Raw genomic sequence first — 23,605 nt, forward strand, 5'->3', positions numbered from 1 at the left:
CTTATAAAATACATAAATGCCAGCACATGACTATTTCAATACTGTACTCAGTTGTTCATGTATAAATATTCATTAGCTATGAAACAAACCAACTACAAATGCTGAATGTGTAGTACATATCAACAAATTCAGATTCTTCACAGAAGAAAATAATAAAAGACTAATTTTCTATGACATGTCACCTGTTCATTAGTTCTTCAATATGATTTAGGCTATTCCAAATATAAGAAAATGTATGCCTCACTATCCATGTTTTCTCAAAATTTTTTATCTAAGTCCTTAAGGGCATAAAAAAGGATGTATATTGTCCGATTTACTTTTGTAGACTTTCGATATTTCTTTTGCTGTGCATCTTAGTATGAATATATGGAGCATCCTATATTCAGTTTCTGTGCATCTTAGTATGAATACATGGAGACAAAAACAAATGTACATTTAAGTGGTTGTATGAATTTTGCTTATATGGCTAATTGCTTATATGGATGTTGTAAATGACAAGATAAAATAGTAAAGTTTGATAAACTCATCAGTGCCATGTGAACTTTAGTTCACTTACTGTAAAACTTAATTCAGACACTAATAATTAGTCTAAAAAGTTTTTTTTAAAAACTGCATTTTATTACACATTTCTGAATCAGGAAGGGATAAACTGTGACACAGTTTCCTTGTGCCACTGACTTTTTTGGGGGAGAAACGTTCTGCAATAAAATAAGAGTTTCCAAACTCTGTTTTTAAAAAAGCTTGAGTTTTCTTCTGTGATTAACCTTCACTCCTCAGTCCCTTTTACCCAAGGAATGGTTCCTAGGTCATCTTTTGGAAGTTTAGTTTCTGGAAAGTTTTCAGCAATCCTCTCCTGTGCTTTGTCCTAGTTTTCAATGTTTTTATTGTTGTTGTTGTTGTTGTTGTTCTTGTATGGAGAAGGTGAGCCTCTTTAATTGAGGATGGTTTGTCTGTCTCCAATCCTGCTTGTGTTTGCTGAAGTTGAAGCTGTATCAGAGTTTTTATTCTCCCACCATCCTTCCCCAGGCCTACTAATGTTTTCAACACGTCTTCAACACATGTTCTTCAACATCTTGTGACCTTTGTCGCTATCAGTAATTTCAGAATGAGCAGATGCAGGAGCATCATCTCTTTGGAAATTTCCTTCACTTCCAATCTGTTCCCTATGTTTTCCAGCTCTATCTTTATATTTTAGATTCTCCAGTATCATCTTTGTAGTCTGTATTCTGTAAAGCATATTTTACATATTTACTAATATATTTTAAAATCCTTTTCTTCTTTCCAACTCCTTTCCTTCTTAGTTAATGTTGGACCAACAAATGATTCATCTTTCTTATCAAGGAAAGGTGAGATCTAACCTGCACTGGTTCACATCAAACCCAGCTATTACTGCCAGGGTGAATATAATAAGATAACACAGTCTCTCCAATTTTTGCTTTATCTCCATGCTCAAGTACATAAGGGTCACGTTTAGTTTTCAGCTGAACAATCCGTTTTTCATTAACAATTGTTCCATTTTGACTGCCTGATCCAAAAGGACATAACTTTGTAAGTCACGGTCAAAATAAATTTGTGCATGAAACTTACTGACACCAACTGCAGGGATTCAAAGAGTGTGCTCCATGTTATTTTCTCTTTCAATTGTAGCAGGTTTTACAGCAGTAATGATGAAGAGTGATCCTGTCTGTAACAGGGGTAATCTAATGACAATTACTCTTATACATGGGGGCCACAGTTATTCCTCATCTTTCTCCTCAGCATCTTTTGCAGTTGCATTGCCTTCACTGGTAATGTCTTCGTCATAACTACCCTCGGTCTGAGAGTCTATGATTTCACCTTCTTCTGATTCACTATCACTGTCTACGACTTTCTCATCTTTAAATAAAGTTGAATTGAGATGTTTTCATTAAGAGGAGATGCCATAGTATTTCCACTAATTAGAACAGTGAATTTTGGAGGATTATTTTTGTGATGAATGCCTATTTTGGCCTTTCTTTCACATTTGTAAAATTGTCTTTCCCATTGCAGCTTGTATGTTCAACACTGAAGGCTTTTTGACCCTCTGAATTCAAATCCTTTTCCTCATTTTTTTTTTGTAGAAGAATCTGGATCCTCTCTTTTCTCAATTTTTAATCTTTGTTTTATGCTATAAGTCTGATAAGGTTGCAAACCTACTTGAGAATGAAACTGATAGCGCGCACTTTCCACCTCACGGTAGTAATAAATTGGATCATAATATATTTAATTCTCAGAATCTTAATAGAAACCAGTGCTGTGGTAAAAATACAGTTCAGTATTTTCATTATAACTAAATCTAGTCTTGATACAGCCGCTTCTGCTGCAGCTCTCAAATTTCCAGCTAACGAAGAACCTTCTAAGGACGTATCTTTTGCTGCTAATGCAGATGCTGGCTCCTGTGAATTTGAGGCAAATGACCCTTTTGTCTACATTTAACATTTGCTGTTCTATCAGTACCAGGGTGAGCATCATATTCTATTTATAACTGGTCTTTAGAATTCAAAGCAGGAGTTTCAATATCCTGATCTTGCTGATCTGACAGTTCAGTCACTCACTTTATTTGGAAGACTAACATCATTAGAGTAGGACTAAAAATAATCCGAGATTGACCAAGGAGCATGGTTTTCTGTGAGTACTTCTACATCAGACTTTTATTGTCTTCATTTCTCCCACAGTGGAGTACGTTACTGAGTTCTTCCGGCTGCGTGCGGAGCTCCTGGCCTTTGCTCTTGTTGCTCCGGAGCAGCCCTCCTGTGCCAGACCAGCTTTTCCCATTCCCGCACCTGCCACGTGCAGCTCCGCGTTAGCGTTTCAGCTTCTCCGCCTTCCGCCTCCGCTGGGCCCGCTCGAGCTTGGGGAGTGGGAGGGGCGGCCATAGTGAAGGCGATGGCGGCTGGGACCAGGCTCCGAGGCCGTGAGTTCGGACGCGAGACGGCTGCGTCCGTGGAAGGGCTCCGCGGGGCCGAAGCGGAGGCCGCGGAGCCACAGGCCATGGGGGCGCGCGAGCAGTCACAGGCAGCCTTCCTGGCCGGGAGGCTCCCAAACGCGGAGCCTAACGGGACTGCGGCAAAGAGCAAGGGGATGGCGATGGCCCTGCCCGATCTGTGCAGCATGGAATCCTGGGAATGATTGTACCTTCCCCAGCTACGAGGACAGCGGGAGGAGCGTCGAAGTCCACGGGCCAGAAGCGCTCCCTCCGTTCCCGAGTTGAGCTGGAAACAGTGACGAACAGTGTTTTAAATTGAGTATCCATGTGGCTAGATATGACCTGCTTGTTACTCTTAATTTTTTCCACATTTATTGAGCTGTGATTGACAAACTGAAAAGTGTACATTTTTAGGGTGTACAATAGAGTGTTTTGAGACGTCTGCACACCTTTAAATTGTTTCAGTTAAGCTAGTTAACATATCTATCCCCTCACATAGTTAATATGTTTCTGTATATGTGGTGAGAGCACCTGAGATCTACTTTTGTAACAAATTTCAAGTACACATTAACTATAGTCACCGTTCTGTACATTAGGTCCTCAGCAGTTACTCGCCTAATAACTGAAGGTGTGCCCCTTCCATGGATATCTCCCTGCTTTTCCCACTTGCTAGCCCATGGGAACCACCGTTCTACTCTGTTTCTATGTTTTTTTCTTAATTTTTATTTACTTTTTTAGATTTTACATACAAAAGAGATCATGCAGTGTTTGTTTTTCTGTATTCGGCTTATTTCACTTAGCATAATGTTTTCAAGATTTATCAGTATTGTTGTAAATGAATTTCATTTTTTATTAAAGCTAAAATTATATATCTCTCAGTTTATCTATTTATCTGTATCAGAGGAGTGCAGATACCCTTAACGATACTGATTGTATGTCCTTTGGCTATAGACTCCGGAATAAATGGTATTTCTAGTTTAAAAATTGTAAGGAACCTCCATGCTCTTTTTCATAATAGCTGCACCAATTGACATCCTCGGCAACAGTGTGTAAGTGTTCTCTTTTTCTGCACCGTAACACTTTTTATCTTTTGACTTTTTGATAATAGGTATCCAAACACCACAATAAGGTGACACCTCATGGTGATTTTGATTTTAATTACTCTAATAATTAGTGATGTTGAGCATTTTTTATATACCTGCTGGCCATTTGTATATCTTTGGAAAATTGCTATTTATGTATTTTGCCCAATTATTAATCAGGAAATTGCTTTTAATTCTGCTGTGGGTTCTTTTTTTGTATTGTTTAGTATGACGTACATTTTGGATAGTAATATATTATCCTACATATGGTTTAAAAATATTTTCTCCCATTCCATATAATGCCTTTGTATTTTGTTGATTTTTTTCCTTTATTGTGCAGAAACTTTTTACTTTGACATAGTTCCACTTGTTCATTTTTGCTTTTGTTGACTGTGTTCTTGGTGTCAAATCCAAAACATCATTGCCACGACCACTGTCAAGGAGGTTTTTCTCCATTTTTTTAGAGGATTTATGATTTCCATTCTTATGTTTAAGTCTTTATCTCATTTCAAATTCATTTTGTGATGATGTGAGAGAAACGTTCACTTTTTGTCTGTGCATATCCAGTTTTTCCTACACCACTTATTGATGTGTTTATCCTTTCTCCATTCTGTGGGATTGATTGATTGTATATTTGTGAGTTTATTTCTGGGTCCTCTATTCTGTTCTATTGTTTTTTATGTAGGTACTGTACTATTTTGATGACTATAGCTTTGTAATACAGCTTAAAATCAGGAAGTGTGAGGCTTCCCGCCTTTTTGTTCTTCTCAGTTTTTGGCTATTTGAGGTCTTTTGTGGTTCCATACTAATTTTAGAATTGTTTGTTCTACATTTTTAATAAAAAGGCATTAAAATTTTGATAGAAATTTAACTCTGTAGATCACTTTGTGTATTATGGGTATTTTGACAATATTAATTTTTAGAATCCCTGAACACAGGATATATTTCCTATTTTGTACACTGTAATTTCTTTCCTCAACATTTTATACTTTTCAGTATGCAGATCTTTCATATTCTTTGTTAAACTCATTCCTAAGTATTTCATTCAATTTGATAATATTGTAAATGGAATTATCTTTATTCTTTTTCAGATATTTTGTTGTTACTGTAAAAAAAATGCAACTGATGTTCATATGTTAATATTGTATCCTGAAAATTTACTGAATTAGTTGGTTAGCTAAAACAGTTTTTTGTTTGTTTGTTTTTGGTAAAATAGTGGGTATTCTGAACTCCGGTTAAACTTTAAATTGATAGTTGCTATTATCATTTCAAAATTCTTTAAAATATAACCAGATGGATTCCTGCTTTCATGAATTCAATCTTCTCACTTAAAATAATTTTGACTGGTTGACTTGGGCCCCGGAGATTGGGGGCACCCCGTGGGAGCCAGGAGATTCGGTGAGGGGTGGGAGGGAGAAGCGGTCAGTGAGGGGACTGAGCTGGGGAAGCCGAGAGGGGCTCCGGGGACAGCAGGGAGGAGAGGGAGTCGTGTCGGAGATCCAGTGGGGAGAGAGAATGGGCCAGAAAAGGAATAAGGGTGAGAGTGGGCAATAGGACTGCTTCCTGGCGTGCAAGGGAACTTTGCTGAAACTGCGGGCCCCTGGGAACAGTGCGGGCAGGGTGGGAGGGAGTGGAGAGGACCCCAAGGTCAATGTGGAGAAAGGGACATTTCCCGGTTCCTTCGCGTCTGCCCAGGTTTCTACGTGCATGCCCCCCCCAGAGGCAGGGCAGGGGAGGAGGTGGCTCCCGGCGGGCTTGGAGAACTAAGGGAGACACGCACACTTCGCAGGGCTGGAGTGACAGGGGAAGCCTGAGACGGCTGCGGATCTCGCCGGCCCCGTGGGTGTGCGAGGGGGGCGCGGGCGGGCCGAGCTCACGGGGCCAGCGCCGGGACCTGCATGTGGCCGTGGAGGAATCTACAAGCACCCGCCCGTGCATCAGGCCTTCCGGGAGACCAGTGTGAACAGTGCCATGGACACGCTCTTCCCAGCTGGAACATTTGTGAGGCTGGAATTTAAGCTCTGGCAGACAGACAAGTGGCCCGAAGAAGGACTGGAAGAAACCCAAGTGCAAAGTCCAGTCCAAGGGGAGGAAGCAGAAATGCCTGACCTGCGTCAAACTTGGCTGCGAGGATAAAGTTCTGGGCAGGATGGTTCACTGTCCTACAGAGTTGCAGACTCGGCGGGAGCCTAAGGAGCACCAGGAGGCCTGGTGCGGACGGGCAGAGCTGGCGGTGAGGAACCCACAGCTACTGCTTCCCTGCACAGTTTGCCTTCTCCAAGTCCCGGACCCCAGCTGAGCCCAGCACTGAATCGCATGGCGCCTCCTGAAGCACTGCTGTGGGTAACCAGTGGAAGACCCCACCTCCCAGGGAGAGGACCCCACTATATCCCCAGATAATAAAACTGTTCTCTCCCCAACAAAAAATAAACAATTTTGTCTGGTCTTTGAAAATGTGTATCCTCTGTCTACTAGTCAAAATGCCACCCATTTATCTATATGCCTAATTAGTCAATCTTTTTAATGAAGTTATTTGACTTTTTATTATTATGAAACAAAATAGTAAATTTGTTAATGGTTTTAATATCATCTAACATGATTGAAAATATGTCAATTTGTCATTGCCAATGAATCTTTGTGTTATTGATTTTATTCTGTTAGATATTTTGTTCATAAATGTCTAAGTGGCTTAGAATCTTGCCTAACATATTTTATGTGCTAAGTACTAACTACTCTAATTCACCAAATTATCTTTCTATACTATTCTTATAATAAAACATTATTTTTTATTAAAATTATTTTTTGCCTAATCTAATTATTTGTGAAAATTATAAGGTCTATTCAGTTTGCCAACTTTATAAAAGCCAAAGTGGTTTTCTCTCTTTTTTTTTTTTTTGAGACGGAGTCTCCCCGTTTCCCAGGCTGGAGTGCAGTGGCACAATCTCGGCTCACCACAACCTCCACCACCTGGGCTCAAGTGATTCTCCTGCCTCAGCCTCCCGAGTAGCTGGGACTACAGGAGCTTTCCACTATGCCCGGCTAATTTTTGTATGTTTTGTAGAGACGGGGTTTCACTATATTGGCCAGGCTGGTCTTGAACTCCTGACCACGTGATCTGCCCGCCTCGGCCTCCCAAAGTGCTAGGATTATAGGCTTGAGCCACCGCGCCCGGCCTTTTTTTTCCTCTTTATTAATATGTTAGAGAGTACAAATGCAGCTCCCTCACGGAAGCATGTTGCATAGTGACGAAATATTGGCTTTTGGCGTGACAGTCATCTGAATGCTGTTTATTTTCTCAATTAGTTATTTTCTCATTCCTAAACCCTCTGCCAACCTCCCATCTTTCTGAATCTCCAGTGTCTATTTTTCCAGTCTCTATATCCGAGTGTATGCATAATTGAGTTCCCACTTACAAGTGAGAAAATGCAGAATTCGATTTTCTATTTCTGAGTTTTTTCACTTCCAATAATGGCCTCCAGTTTCATTCATGTTGTTGCAAAAGACATGATTTTATTATTCTTCATGGCTGAGTAGTATTCCATGGTACAAATGTATTAGCACATTTTCTTTATTCGATTATTAATTGATAAATTTAAACTAATTTCATATATTGGCTATCGTCAATAGTGCTGTGATAAACATATGAGCGTGTGTATTTTCTTTATGTAATAAATATTTTCCTTTGGGTAGATACCAAGTAGTGGGAGTGCTGAATCAAATGGAAGTTCTATTTTTAGTCTTTTGAGAAATCTCCATACTGTTTTCCATAGAGGTTGTAGAAAGTTACATTTCCACAAACAATGTATAAGTGTTCTCTTTGCTCTGTATCCTTGCCGATATCTCATTTTTCTGCTTTTTACAATAGCCATTCTGCATGGTGTAAGTTGGTATCCCATTGTGGCTTTTAATCGGTATTTCTCTGACCTTTAGCAATGTTGAGCATCTTTTACATGCTTATTGACCATCATTGTCTTTTTTTTTTTTTTTTGAAAAATGTCTGGTCATGTTCTTTGCCTGCTTTTTAATGAAGTTCCTTGTTTTATTTTTGTAGAGCTGTTTGAGTTCCTTGTGTATCCTGGATATTAGTTCTTTGTCACATGCAAAACTTGTAAATATTTATCTCATTCCATAGGTTTTTTTCTCGCTCTGTTAATTAAAAAGCTCATTTTCAGGAGCTTCTTAGTTTCGTTGAGTTCCTTTTGTTTATTTTTGTTATTGTTATATCTGCTTTTGGGATCTTAGTCATAAATTCTTTGTCCAAGTCAATGTCCAGAAGAGTTTATCCTAGAGTTTCTTCTAGCATTTTTATAGTTTCAAGTGCTACATTTTAGTCTTTTAATCCATATTGCGTTGATTGTTGTATATGGTGGGAAATATGTGTCCCATTCCATACTTGTGCATATGGCAATATAATTTTTCCAGCACAATTTGTTGAATAGGATGTTATTTCTCCGGTGTATGTTTTTGTTGACTTTGTAAAAGATCAGTTCTTTGTAGGTATGTGGATTTATTTCTAGATTCTCTATTCTGTACCATTGATCTATGTGTCAATTTATATCAGTACCATGCTGTTTTGGTTACTAAAGCCTTCTAGTATAATTTTAAGTCAGGTAATGTAACATCTCCAGCTTTGTTCTCTTTGCTTAGATTTGCTTTGGCTACTAAGGCTCTATTTTTGGTTCCACGTGAATTTTAGAATTTCTTTTCTAATTCTATGAAAAATAACATTGGCATTTTCGTAGGAATTGCCTTTAATATGTAGATTGCTTTGGGTACTATGGCCATTTTAATGATCAAAATTCTTCCAACCCATGAGCATGGGATGTTTTTCCCATTTGTGTCATGTACAATTTCTTTCATCAGTGTTTTGTAGTTTTCCTTGTAGATACGTTTCATCTCTTTGGCTAATTGTATTTCTAGGCATCTAAACATTTTAGTAGTTATTGTAAAAGGAAGTGACTTTTTAATTCAGCTCTCAGCTTGATCATCATTAGTGTATAAAAATGCTACTAATTTTTATACATTAATTTTTGCATCCTGAAACATTATTGCATTTGTTTATCAAATCTAAGAGTTTTTTGGGGTCTTTAGATTTTTTGTATATATGATATTATGCAATTATCAAAGAGGGAAATTTGACTTTCTAATTACAACCACATAGATGCTCCCACCAAGACCAATAGACAGAGTCTCTGGGGAGGGCACAGGTGATAATATTTCTTTAAGCTGGCCATGTGATTATGGTTGGAAGCCTGGGCTGACAGTCACTTAGCTAAGCATTGCCTCTCAAGTTTCTAAGTTTCTTTTGTTTCTTTTTTCTTTTCTCTTGCTTTCTTCTTTCTTTGCTTCTTTCCTCCCTTCTTTCCTTCCTTCCTTCCTTTCTTTCTTTTTCTTTCTCTCTCTCTCTCTGTTCTTTTTTTTTTGACCAAGTTTTTGCTCATTGTCCAGGCAGGAGTGCAGTGGCATGATCTCAGCTCACTGCAACCTCTGCCTCCCAGGTTCAAGTGATTCTCCAGTCTCAGCCACCTGAGTAGGTAGGATTACAGGCATCAGTCACCACACCTGGCTAATTTTTGTATGTTTTAGTAGAGACACAGTTTTGCCATGTCGCCCAGGCTTGTCTTGAACGCCTGACCTCAGGTGATATGCCCATCTTAACCTCCCAAAGTGTTGGGATTACAGGTGGGAGCCACCACACCCGGCTGCCTCTCAAGTTTCAATGTGCATATAAATTATTTCCTATTCCAGGCCTCTCTCTTGGTAATGTGATTCTGCAGGTTTGGAAGGGGCCCATAAACTGGCTTCTTTAAAAAGTCTTCTCTTACTGCTGATGTTTCTCCCACTACATTCAATATAGTAGCACTCAGCTAGAGAAAGTAGGCACAGCACAGAGTTCCTGGCACCCAATACTCTTCCACAACACAAATCCTTTGGGCCAGAATGGAAACCACCAATCACCATTTTCAAACATGTCATTTTCTGCTGGCTCTTAACAGTTTAGAAAGCCTAGAGAATGCATCAATGTTTGAGTAAGTCTGCATTTGGAAAACATGTACACATGAGTTAATACAATGTTTATTGAGCACATACTATGTGTTCAGAAGTCTGTTACAGAGCACTGTTCAGGAAACATCACATGATGTGAGTTAATCCTCATAGCACCCTGGGAGTTAGATGCTAAGTTTTCTGTAATTTTCAGGATTTAAGTGAAGGGCCTAGCATTTCTATTTTTTCTCCCATTTTAAAAATTATTTCTCTGAAAAAGAAAATGTGCAGAATAAAAACTATATAAACAGATGAGCAGGATAGAGAAAAAAAGGTGAACTGTTCAGAGGGATTTTTTTGGGAGCACATGTGATGTAGTTTTGATATCTCCTCTAAATTTCATAGAGCAGTTTAATCTTCAGTGTGGCAGGTGGGGCCTGGGGAGGAAGTGGTTGAATCACGGGGTGAATCCCTCATGGCTCTGTGTGGTTCTTGTGATAGTGAGTACTCGCGAGATCTAGTTGTTTAGCAGTGTGGCCCATCTCTCCTTCATCTTTCTTGTTCCTTCTTCTACCATGTGAGATGCCTGCTCCACTTTCACCGTGATTGTAAGCTTCCCAAGGCCTTCCCAAAAGCAGACGCTGGTGCTATGCTTCCTGTACAGCCTGCAGAACCATGAGCCAATCAAACTCTTTTCTTATAAATTACCCTGTCTCAGGATTTTTTTAATAGCTATGCAAGAATAGCTTAATACATCATATGAAAAGAAAGCAATTAATATATTCATCCGTTTGACTCTCCAGGCCTCTGCCTTGCTTTCACTCAAATAGCAGGAACTGAGCAACCCCTATCTACTGCTCCTGAACATGGGAGAATTTTCAGTTTATCTTAAAACATTTCAGGTCAAAAGTCTCATGTTTTATGTAGAAGAAGGAGGGTGTCTGAAAGAATGGGTCTCTTTTATTTATTTTTATTTCTGAGACAGGGTCTCTTTTCCTGTCATTCTGGCTGGGGTGCAGTGGCTCACTGCAGCTTTGCCATTCTGTGTTCCAGTGATTCTCCCACCTCAGCCTCCCGAGTAGCTGGGACCACAGGTGCACACTACCACAACCAGCTAATTTTTGTATTTTTGGCAGAGATTAGGTTTTGCTATGTTGGGCAGGCTGGTCTTGAACTCTTGAGCTCAAGTGATCCTCCAGCCTCTGCCTTTCAAAGTGCTGGAATTACAGGTGTGAGCCACCACACCAGGCAGATGGGTCTCAACTGATTTTAATCAGGGTACCCGAGCATGGAAGATATGTCCTTAATTTTTTCCTAATACAATATTTGACAGTTATATAACTATTATTTTTTTATTCCTGTGATTCATAAGGATATGATAGCAAAAGGCCTTGAAAGCCTTTGGGAAAAAGTGCTATATTGTGCTCGAAACCACCTTTTACTCTGAAAGCAAGCGTCATCCAGATACATCTGTTGAGAAGATATTTTCTCCCGTTGCATTTTAGCCAAACAACTGAGTGTGTCTTGTAGTTGTTTTTTGATTTTTTAACAGGACAAGTGTATTTTCTAAGACCCCAAACTCAGGAGTGGCCATGGGGCAAATCACCACTGCACACATGGAATGCATGCACAGCAAATGCAATTCTCACCCCGAAGCAGGGGTTGTTATCCGTGGTTGCACATGGGAATCACCAGAGAGGCTTTTAAAATTACCTAAAACCAAAAGGCAATAGATAAATTAATTCAGCTCTCTGGGTGACTATGGGTTACAACCAAACCCCCAAACTGCTGCTTTAAATTCACCTCTTCTGGCAAACTAGTGGCAAATGGTTTCCTGAAATGAATGGAAAGATTTGCTGCTGAGTTGTGGTCTTCCAATATTACCTGAATTACCTACTTTTCTTTGCAGACTCACTTCTGCTACACATTTTGTTCCTGGTTCAATCCAGTTCTACTCATACCAAATGCATAGTATGCACTAGGTGTCCTTGCACAGCTGAACCTCATCACCATGAGAAGAGGACTTTGCTGAAGAATAATTGCATCCTAAAAAAAACTCAAAATACTGGAATCAAATGATTCTCCTACCTTGGCCTCCCAAAGAGCTGAGATTGTAGGCATGAGCCACAGTGCCTGGCCTCTACCCTAAAAAATTAAAACTATCCTTCTTACTAAACTGATGTAAACATGGAAAGACCTAGAAAGTCACCAAAGTGTTAGGACATGAATAAATGCCTTGGAATATTAATATCCGTCTGATGATGCCCTGAGTAAAGATGTCCCACTTTAAAACAATACAAAACAGTGCTATTATTCTGAGATATTAAGTTAAAATTTTGTGCAAATAGGTAACATTCAAATTTTTATATATGTGTAACATTCATGCAGAGAGACAAATACAAAGAAATCACATAAAGCTTAAGCAATTATTACAAAGTGAACACACTTGTGTAACCTAGAAATAGAACCAGCCTCACTGATGCCCTGGCAACCACTTTCTTTCTTTTTGCTCCACCAAAGTCACTAAGATCATAAGAGCTAACACTGTAGATCAAGTTTGTATTCTTATACATGTTTTATTACAGAAAATTTAAAACATATACAAAATAAAAGAAACAGTGCAATAGGCCTGTTACCCAGGCTCAACCACAACTAATAACATGCCAATTTTGTATTATCTCTACTTCAACCCATTTCTCACACAGACTTTATTCTTTATTATTTTTTTTTCTGGTATAAAATGTGTGCTCATTGAAAGTAAAATCTTGGCTGAGCACAATGGCTTAAGCTTGTGTAATACCTCCTGACAAGGCAGGAGGATCATTTGAGGTCAGGAGTTTGAGAGCAGCCGGGGCAGCATAGTGAGACCTCATCTTTATTAAAAATTAAAAAAAAAATCAGGCACGGTGATGCACACCTGTAGTTCCAGCTACTTTGGATGTTGACATAGCAGGATCCCTTGCTCCCAGGAGTTTGAGGCTGCAGTGAGTTGTGACTGTGCCACTGCACAACAGCCTGGGTGACAGAAGGAGACTCTGTCTCAAAAAAAATAAAAATAAAAATAAAGGTTCAATCTTAACTAGCTTTTTACACATAAACACACCCGTATAAACAATCCCTCTTTTAACAATAGAAGTACCCAAATTAAAAATTATTAATGTGAACCAATTTTTAATTCAGACTTCATGTTTTAATCAGTTTTTTTTTTTTTTAGATAAGATGTGCATTCATTGAAAGGTCTAATCTTGGCTGGACATGGTGGCTCACATTTGTAACCTCATCACTTTGGGAGCCAGAGCTCAGGAGTTTGAGACAAGCCTGGGCAATATAACAAGACCTCACAGGGGCAAGATAGTAAGACCTCATCTCTACAACAATTTTTAAAAAATTAGTTCGGCATGGTGGCACACACTTGTACTCCCAGCTATTTGGGAGGCTGACTTAGGAGGATCCCTGGAGGTGGGGAGGTCAAAGCTGCAGTGAGTTGTTATTGCACCACCACACTCTACCCTGAATGACAGTGAGGCTATGTCAAGCAAAGGTACAATCATAACTGTTCATGTTTGACACATCAACACATCCTTATAAACAATCCCTCTCTTAAAAATAAAAGTACCAATTTAACAGTCATTAATAGTCATGGGAATTACCTAGAAATGTTTTGTCTGTTTTGGTTTGGATTTTTATTAGAAGGGGACACCTACAAACGCTACCTAAAATCTAGATTTTGATAAAAATAAGCCTGAGTTTTTTCTTTTTTTGAGATGGACTTTTGCACTGTCACCCAGGGTTGAGTGCAGTGGCATGATCTTGGCTCACTGAAACCTCCGCCTCCCGGGTTCAAGTGATCCTCCTGCCTTAGCCTCCCAAGTAGCTAGGATTACAGGCGTGCACCACCACACCCAGCTAATTTTTCTTTTATATTTTTAGTACAGGTGGGGTTTCCTTATGTTGGCCAGGGTGGCCTCGAACTCCCGACCTCAGGTGATCTGCTTACCTTGGCCTTGCAAGGTGCTGGGATTACAGACATGAGCCACCGCACCCAGCCAGGCCTGAGTTTTGCCTGATAATTTGCCTTTCTAACAAAGTGCAGCATATGGCAGCTACAAGGACTCTTTTATCTAAAATAAATAGAATTTAATTTAAAAATTTAAATAATTTATATGAGATTAAAGGACAAATCAAGACACTTGTGTAATGTGTTATCTGTAGGAGTATATTTTAGCAATGACATAAACTACTAATAACAAAAAAAGTTATAATAATTTATTAACCCAAAATGAACAAAATTCCTGTTACGATATCTATGAAAATGACTTGTTAGAGTAAAACATTTTCATATCTTGAGAGCGCACTGGTTAAAAACAGCAAAGATTTGGAAGTCGATGTCTTATCAAATACTTATTTATCAAGTAAGTAGCAGATCCCCCTTCATATCTTTTAGAGTTATTCAAAAAGTAGTCATTTACACAAGAGCAGATAATTTTCCTAGCTTTCTATTGAGTTTATATGTTAATGTAGTTACAAATTTTAACTCAATTTTCTCATAAAATTACCTGACAAAATTGTATATGATATTATGATATCAGAATATATCAAAATTTATTTATATACCAAATAAATTTTATGATATCATATTATAATATATAACCATATTATGATAAGTTCCATTTACATTGAGACAATTTCACTAGGCAGTGTTTGTCTACCACTAGTTTTATTTTGTTTCCACTATTTGCACAGACAGCACAGCTGGGAAAACACAGACTCACCCAACACAGTCTTTCTCTTCCTCAGGGAATCAGTTCATCAGTCAGTCATTTGGGACTGGAAGCTGAGTACTCCCTAACTTAGAAGGTCTTATTCCTGAATGATTTCCTCAGAAGACTGGGAGACAAGAAGGTCCTTTTAGGGTACACTTGCTGGGAAATGAACTAACCCTTCTATAGTTTGAGAGCTCTGACCTACAGAGAGACTCTGCCGCAGTAGGAAGGGATGAGGCAGCTGTTCTGAACCTGGAGCTCCACCACACTTCGTCTTGCCTCACTGAGGCAATTTTGAGAGGCTGTTCTGGATATGTCTTGATGGTGAGTGTTGAGAAACAATGTGGGCTTTGATGGTATTCATGTGGTGTCTGTGGTGTAAAGACAGGAGCTGAATGCTCAGAATCTAGGCTGTTTTTCTTGTGATCAGTTGGGTTACCTCATTGGAAACAAGTCCATTTTTACTAGAGAGGCTGAATAAATTCCCCAGAACACAGTGGCGCTCCCGGGAAGACTGAGGCAGGGTGAGAAAGCGGGGAAGCTTTTCCACCTAGACTTTTTGCTACCTTAGGAATCAGGGGCTGATTAGGTTTGCATTGGCTCTAATCTAATCAACTCAATTTTTGTGTTTTGATTTAATTATCTTCCCCATTTTTAAGGTATAAAGGGCCATTTTATTTGGTATTTAGATTTTCCCTGAATTTTTATTTCATCATATATGTGTGGATCTAATACAATCAACCATCATTTTACATTTGTTGTTTCCAAGCATTTGAGAAATTATAATATCTACATACATAATGTTAACTCTATGTATAATACATTTTCTTTCTGTGCAAAATATATATGTCAATATAGATATGTTTAATTATGCATATGAACTGGGTCATAAACACTTCCAGGTAGGAACTGGGACAGAAATCAGAAGGAATGATTCCCCAATCTTCTGATCCCTGTGCTCCAGGGTCTTTGTTGACAGGATCCTGAAAATGTCTCTCCTTAACTGTGTGTGGGTCCCCAGTAGAACTACAGCAAGAAACTTTTCTTACTGAGGTTCTAATAAGTGGCAAGAAGGAGAAAACTCTTCAGCCAAGAAGATTAAGCCAGGCCCAGCCGAGGGATGTATAAAAAGGAGGTCTAGCAGAATAACCCACCCTCTGCCTTTGGATGTGTAAGATAGTAGAGAAGGGTCTCTGCTATTTAAGTAGTAGAGGAATAAGAGAGAGCACCTGTCTCTTGAGCTCCAACATGGGAAAGGGAAATGAAGACCTCGATCTCCACTGCTCCTCCATCCAATGCTCCACTGACCAGCCCCCTTTCCAACAGATCTCCTTTACAGAAAAGGGCTCAGATGAGAAGAAACCATTCAAAGGAAAAGGCAAGACTGCCTCCTCCCATTCCAGTGAGAAACACAAACAAAAGCAAGGTAAAGCCTTGGGCTGCTCCTCTGGAGGCTAGAAGGAGTAATGGAATCAGAGATACTGACCTATGTGTCTTTGGTAGGGTTCTATTTTGAGATTGGTGATGGGAAATGGCTTAGCATCATCAGGGGACTTTGAGAAATGCGTTCATGCATGATACTGGCAGAAGGGCTTCACTTGGAAGACTGATCTGCAAAAATGCATCAGAGATAGAATATGGGACTCTACCTAGGGAGAGGTGAGTCACCCGAACTTTCTTCTGCAGTAGGACCGGAGACCAATCCAAATGAGGAGGAGAATTCTGAGGAAATGAAGCACTGCCAGATCAGGTAAGATTTGACTCTTTCCAGGTGAGAAGGGACGGGCCAGCAACACAGGCTCCCCAGGGAAGGAAACTGGGAGCTCTTTGGCAGCCAGAGTCGTACAGATCCTGGACACTGGAGAACAGAAGAGAGTTGGGGTTTGGTGGTTACCTCAGCTCCTGTGTGTCCAGGATGAAGTAGGAATTTCGGGGTGTTCAGTTGAAGGCACTTTCTCAAACTCTCATTGTATCCACAGACCAGAGTCCAGCTCACATTGGGGAAACTGCAGGAAAAGAAAAATCAGTTTCAAGGAGAGCTGCCAAGACAGAGCAGGTAGAATCTTGGTGTTTTTTGTTCTTGATGGTGGTGGTGGTGGGTTTTTTTTGTTTTTGATTTGCTCCAAAAGGCAAATAGGAAAATTTTATATGAGGCTTGAGCAGGAAGGGAGTTACTTAGTGACAAAAATTTTTTTGAGATCTTGTGGGGAGAAGGAAGAGATCAGACTGTTACTGTGTCTATGTAGAAAAAGGAAGACAAAAGAAACTCCATTTTGAGCTGTACAAAGAAAAATTGTTCTGCTTTGAGATGCTCTTAATCTGTAACTTTAGCCCCAACCCTGTGCTCACAGAAACATGTGCTGTATTAAATCAAGGTTTAAGGGATTTAGGACTCTGCAGGAGGTGCCTTGTCAATAATATGTTTGCAGACAGTATGCTTGGTAAAAGTCATCGCCATTCTCCATTCTCTATTAACCAGGGACAAGATGCACTGCGGAAAGCCACAGGGACCTCTGCCTGAGAAAGTCTGGGTATCGTCCAAGGTTTCCCCTGACTGAGACAGGCTGAGATACGGCCTCGTGGGGAGGGAAAGAACTTACTGTATCCCATCCTGACACCAGTAAAGGGTCTGTGCTGAGGAGGATTAGTAAAAGAGGAAGGCGTCTTTGCAGCTGAGATAAGAGGAAGCCCTGTGTTTCCCTCATATCCCTGGGAATGCAATGTGTCAGTGTAAAGCTGACTATTCATTCTATTCCGAGATTGAGAAAACTGCCCTGTGGCTGGAGCCGAGGTATGCTGGCAGCAATACTGCTCTGTTACTGTTTGCCACACTGAGATGTTTGGGTAAAGAGAAGCATAAATCTAGCCTACATCCACATCCAGGCACAGTACCTTTCCTTGAAGTTATTTATGACGCAGATTCCATTACTCACATATTTTCCTGCTAACCTTCTCCCCGCCATCACCCTGTTCACCCTGTTCTCCTGCCGCACTCCCCTTGCCAAGATAGTGAAAATAGCCATCAATAAATACTGAAGGAACTCAGAGACCAGCACCAGTGCAGGTCCTCGCATGATGAGTGTGCCCGTCCCCTGGGCCCACTGTTCTTTCTCTATACTTTTTCTCTGAGTCTTATTTCTTTTCTCAGTCTCTCATCCTACCTGACAAGAAATACCCACAGGTGTGGAGGGGCAGGCCCCCTTCAAACTTAGCATCCAGAATATATTTGGTGACTCAGAAGGGGTTCAGTTTCACTTCCTTCCAGTACTGAGATGGTCAGGAAGGAGTGGGGGAGACAAGTGGGATTCACCTGGGTGCACAGGAGGTTCTGGAAATGAGGGTCTGTGGGAACTGCTCTGGCGAGTCTCTCACATGCTTTCTCTGCAGGGAGCTGTCCAGAAGAGGAGTGCAGCTCGTCGTTGAAAAAAAAAATCGAAGTCCTCCACTGCTGTGCACCACAGTGAAATCCAGGAGAGCTGTGATGTCCACCATAGGGGACATTCAAGGGTTTGCACTGGGCACAGCAAGTGGCACAGGTCTCGGGCCCTAGGAGTCCAATCGCTGTCACTTTGAAAAAGCATGGTGACCTCTGTGCGAACTATGTCAGAGGCTATTTATCAAGACCTAGCCCAGGTGTGGGCACAGCAGTTCCATTCTCCACTAATCTGGGAGCAGCTCACACTGCTCCCTCGGCTTCGGGGGCCTCTGTGTGCCGAGGTGCAGACCTTCTATTCCATGGCCACCCAGGCAGCTTATGTCTTCCCTGCGGAGGGCTCACTTGTTCCAGTCACACTGCCTGGTCCTCGGGATTCAGTACTGGATACAGAAGCCCATCCCTTCCCTGGGCAGGAGAGAACTGAGCCTGTCAGTGGGTCAGATGAGGCTGAGATGGAAGCACCCTGACCCTATTCAGCAGAGGATGCGGCTCTGGGAATGAGAACAAGGACCTGCTACTCCTCAGATTCTCCAGATGACCAGCAGCAACAATTTTAGATGCATTGTGTTAATAAACGACAGAACTGAAGAAGTCATAGGAAAGAAATTTGAGCGATATACTCAGAATGGTGAGCGCTGCGTTTGGCAGAGCGCTAAGGCTATAGAAAAACTTTATACTTCGTGTTAGACATTTGATGCCTTTTGGATGTCTGATAACAGTCATGCATTTCTACATAATCAGAAAAATATTAGAACGTAATAATACATATTTGCATATTTTAGATTATAGAAAAGTAAATATAAAATTATATGCTCTTTTTTTTTGAGACAGTCTTGCTATGTTACCCAGGCTGAAGTGCAGTGGCACAACTTTAGCTCACTGCAACCTCTGCTTCCTGGGTTTGAACAATTCTGATGCCTCAGCCTCCCAAGTAGCTGGGACTACAGGTATATACCACAATGCCTGGCTAATTTTTTTTTCTTGTATTGTTAGTAGAGACAGAGTTTTGTCATGTTGGCCAGGTTGGCCTCGAACTCAAGTGATCTGCCAGCTTCGGCCTCCCAAAGTGCTGGGATTACAGGCAAGAGCCACCTTACTAATAAATTGCTCCTCTTTCAGTTCAGAAAATGTTGTAGGCTCTCACTCTTACAGCCCGAACTCATGGAGTACTAATATCCACAAACCATTAATAGCACTCCCTATGGGAAAATGTCTATACATTTTTACAGTTTATAGTAAAATTACTATGCAAGCTGTTTACTTTTAATATTTCTACATAAAACTTAAGTCAAGATATATTAAATGATAAATGATTGTACTTATTTATTCACCTGTCTCAGATTTCATTTCATGTTAAACATCCTAAATTTAAATTCTATTGTATTTTATACATTTCAATTGATTGTACTGTATTGCAGGATATGGAGATTCCATCACATACTACAATACAGTGTATTTTGTTATATTTGACTTATATTCTACTTGTATTTTGTACTGAAATCATACAATCTTTCATTATCTAAGTGTATTAATTACTTGTTTGGTTGCTTTATAATTTTAATTTTATGTAATAATGAAATAAACATTAATGTTGTTTGGAATTTTAAATTTCAGGATAATTTTGTCCTTCTTTTATAAGGAATTTGTGTTTACTAAAGATGTGAAAAAGAGAGTGTCTTATCTTCACTTCTGCATCATCCTAACCCTGACCTCCCCAGAGCCCATAGCTCTTGTCATGGTCAGGAAATAGTGTTCTGTCACTCCAGTAAATGGAGCCAATTTAGTGGTAATACACAGATCTAAATTGGAGATATAGAGATTTTGTTCTCGACCACTGCAATAGAAAAGAATCATAGTCATGTGAGTCACACAATTTTCAGGTTGACACTGCTTGTAAGTGTCAACAATGCTGTAGAATAACTCTGAAATAAATTTATATCTATTAAACAAATACATATACATAAATAACGTGTCTAAATAACAACGTACATACCTTAATGAAAATGAACTTTATTGCTAAAAAAATGTTATCACACAGATACACACAATAGGATCACATAATGTTGAAAAATAGAGATGGGGAAAGGAACCAAGACAGAGAGAAAGGGAGGAATGGAGTGAGAAAAGGACAGATGGACAGAGTGATATTCGAAAGGGAAAAGGGGGTAGAGGGGGAGGAAGGGACGTACGAAGTGGGAGGGAGGAAGGGAAGGACAGAGGGAGAAAGGGAGCAAGAGACAGAGAGAGGAAGACAGAGAGAAAAGCGGTCTTCTGCCGCCAGGACCAGCAGGATCTCGTACTCCGGGAAAATGCGGGGCTCCCAGTGCAGGCTAAGGACTCGGCCCACAGTTGCATCAGCCAGCAGGGCGCTCACTGGCCCTCCAGATTGCCAGCCTAGGTTACTTCACCCAGAGCGATTCAGATGAATTCCATCTCCCAAGGAATGAGCGAATTCCCCAGAGAGCAATGAGCTGAGAATCAGGTGGCAGTCCGTTTTTCATCCACATGGTTCACAGATGACATGTCCCCACGTTAAGCCCTGTAGCAGAGCGGGAGGTGGGTAGTCCCATGCACACAGGAGTCACACTCAGGCCGACTGAAGCATGATTTCAGATTCCACGTTTCTTTGCCCTCTGCAAGGGTGCCTGTTGCTCACGTGTCTCTGGGCCCCGAAAGCATGATCATATTGACGATTTGTTTCCCGAGCTCTGAGGGGACAAAGAAACTTCTAGGAAAGCGTGGAAAATCAGCATCATGTTGGTGCTCTCCTTTCCAGTTTCCAAACAAGCCATATTGGAGACTCCCCATGTTTCAGGAAACAGGAATCCATCCTCAGGCCATCATGTTGGGGACTTTTCTTTTCTCCGTGGTTTCGCTCTCGTTTTCTACATGAAAATGAACGACATCCACACACCTTTGTGTGTGCGACTATCATGGCAACGGTGACACCCACAGATATTGCTGCCTTCACTGAGAGGGCCTGGGAAACTCAAGACTGTCATGGAGGTTCACTTCCACACTCCACCCTTCCAGGGTGGTTTCTCCCTGAAAATGTGTGCAAGCCCTGAGAGAGGCTTCCAGTTTCCATAGAATTACTGGAGAACTCCAGAGAGCCAGCCCCGGAAGCCCATCTTTCCCCTCCAATCTGGCCCTACAGCCACCCAGCCCACAAGGCCCTGATCCTGGCAGTTTTTGGCATCGGAGGGTGGGCTACTCTGGGCTCAAGGGTCCCAGACTTCATGCATATTCATGAAGGGGTGCAGGTGGTAGGTCTTTATTTTTATTTTTTTTTTTGGAGACGGAGTCTCCCTCTGTCACCCAGGCTGGAGTGCAGTGGCGTGACCTCGGCTCACTGCAAGCTCCGCCTCCTGGGTTCACGCCATTCTCCTGCCTCAGCCTCTCCGAGTAGCTGGGACTACAGGCGCCCGCCACCACGCCCGGCTAATTTTTTGTATTTTTAGTAGAGACGGGGTTTCACCATGGTCTCGATCTCCTGACCTCGTGATCCGCCCGCCTCGGCCTCCCAAAGTGCTGGGATTACAAGCGTGAGCCACCATGCCCGGCCAGTTGGTAGGTCTTTATAAGAGCCGCTGGCAGGGCTAGCCTCCTGCCTGGGCCTACCTGCAGGACAGAGACTGACTGAGGCCTATGTTAGCCGGACGGCCTCTCTCTGCCCATGCCTGTCTATGAAATTACAGCCAAGTGTCCCTGCCACGGCTCTCCGCACACCTTCCCACAACCCTTTCCCCATGGAAGCTCAAGGACGAGGACAGTGAAGGAGACTCGTTTGTACCCGGAGCCAAAGGGATGCGAGCGTGCTTCGAACGGAACACATAGCTAGGGCATCGCCACCAGAGAACAGTTGGCCTCAGCGATTGGCATTCTGGAGCCAAGGTTTCAGGAGAGATCACGCCTGCTGAGGCAGCATCAGCTGCAGTCTTGGCCCTGGCCTGGGAAACGCAGCCCACAAGAAGGCAGGCGAAAGCAGACCGCCATCACCTGATCTCAGACCACAGCACTCCTCCGAGCCTTTGAGAAAGATCGCTTTCCAGGCATCACCACCAGAAAGAAGCTGGCCAGAGAGACCAGCCTCCCAGAGTTCAGGATTCAGATTTGGTTTCAGAATCGAAGGGCCAGACATCCAGGCCAGGGTGGCAGGACACCCGTGCATGCAGGCGGTTTGTGCAACGCGGCCCCTGGCGGGTGTCACCCTCCTCCCTCCTCGGTCCTCTTCACCCACAGGAGGGCATGGGGAATGGAGCTTCTCACACCCCATATGCCCTGCGCGCCTGGGACTCTACCACAGGAGGCTTTCGTGAGCCAGGCAGCAAGGACGGTCCCCATCCTCCAGCCCAGCCAGGATGTGCAGGGAGAAGGAACCTCCCAACCTGCACCAACACTTGGAGATTTGTGTTCGCTGCCCTGATTCTCCCGGAAGTGGGGCTGTCCCACCCTCAGACTCCTCGGTGACTTCTGCACCTGAACAGATGCCAGTGGGGCAAGGACCCACAGCACGGTGGCCTGCTGGATGCCTGCTCAGTGGGACAGCTTGGGCCCGCTCAAGCTGAGTCACACACGTCCCACCAGAGTTCTTGCCCCACACACGTCCCACCGGGGTTCGTGGTGGGGCTAAAGCCCCAGTTCGCCAGGGTGACATGGGAACCCAAATCCTGGGCACCTCCACCTCTGGAGCCTGAGACCCCAGAGAACTCCGTGTGTCAAGCACAGACACAAGCCATCCAGGTGCTCTCCCAACCGCTCCAGGAGCCTCAGCGCTCATCTGCACCCACCTCCAGCCTATTACATGAGCTCCTGTCGACCCCAGAGTTTCAGCAAAAGGCACAACGTTTCCTAGATCCGGAGCCACTGGGGGAGCTGAGGGACGGAGAAGAGCCCTCTTTGCTGGAACCACTCCTCAGCCAGAAATAATACCGGGCTCTGCTGGAGGAGCTTTAGGACGGGGGGTTGGGGCTGGGTGGGGGCAGGGCGGCGGCCTCTGGCCCAGTATGAAAAAGGGTGTCTTCCCTTCCAGTTCACCTGTCTAGGATCCCTGAGTTCCAGGTCCAGAGGAGGGCTGTCATTCTTTCCTGAGCATCCTGGGGATCACAGAGCCAGCCCTAATACTGAGAGTTGGGCCATCTATGGCGCATGCACAGGTCCACAAACAGCTGCCTAGGCTTTCGGGACAGCCCAGGCGGAGCTCTCATCTTTTCTCCCCCGCTAGGTTATTCAGTGGAGTGGGGGACAGAGACCTCAGTCCCTCAAAACACTGGTCCTGGGCAGAAGCCAGGCCTGCTCTCCTTTCAGTGGCTCGATTCCTCTGCCTCTTCGCTCCATGGTCACTCACCAACCTGTGTCCCGCCAGTCTCCTCGCCAGCACCATGGAGCATCTTGC

The 23,605-nt window shown here is 42.3% G+C and overlaps 3 pseudogenes; 2 read left to right on the forward strand and 1 right to left on the reverse strand.

Moving 5' to 3' along the window:
- Positions 1-766: 766 nt before the first annotated feature.
- LOC129488755 (angiogenic factor with G patch and FHA domains 1-like) lies at positions 767-4,482 on the reverse strand (annotated as a pseudogene).
- An 11,540-nt stretch (positions 4,483-16,022) lies between these two features.
- LOC134734680 (protein FRG2-like) lies at positions 16,023-18,677 on the forward strand (annotated as a pseudogene).
- Positions 18,678-21,896: 3,219 nt separating this feature from the next.
- LOC134734858 (double homeobox protein 4C-like) lies at positions 21,897-22,680 on the forward strand (annotated as a pseudogene).
- Positions 22,681-23,605: the final 925 nt, after the last annotated feature.

The sequence above is a fragment of the Symphalangus syndactylus genome, chromosome 12, assembly GCF_028878055.3.
Source record: "Symphalangus syndactylus isolate Jambi chromosome 12, NHGRI_mSymSyn1-v2.1_pri, whole genome shotgun sequence".
Lineage (NCBI taxonomy): Eukaryota > Metazoa > Chordata > Mammalia > Primates > Hylobatidae > Symphalangus > Symphalangus syndactylus.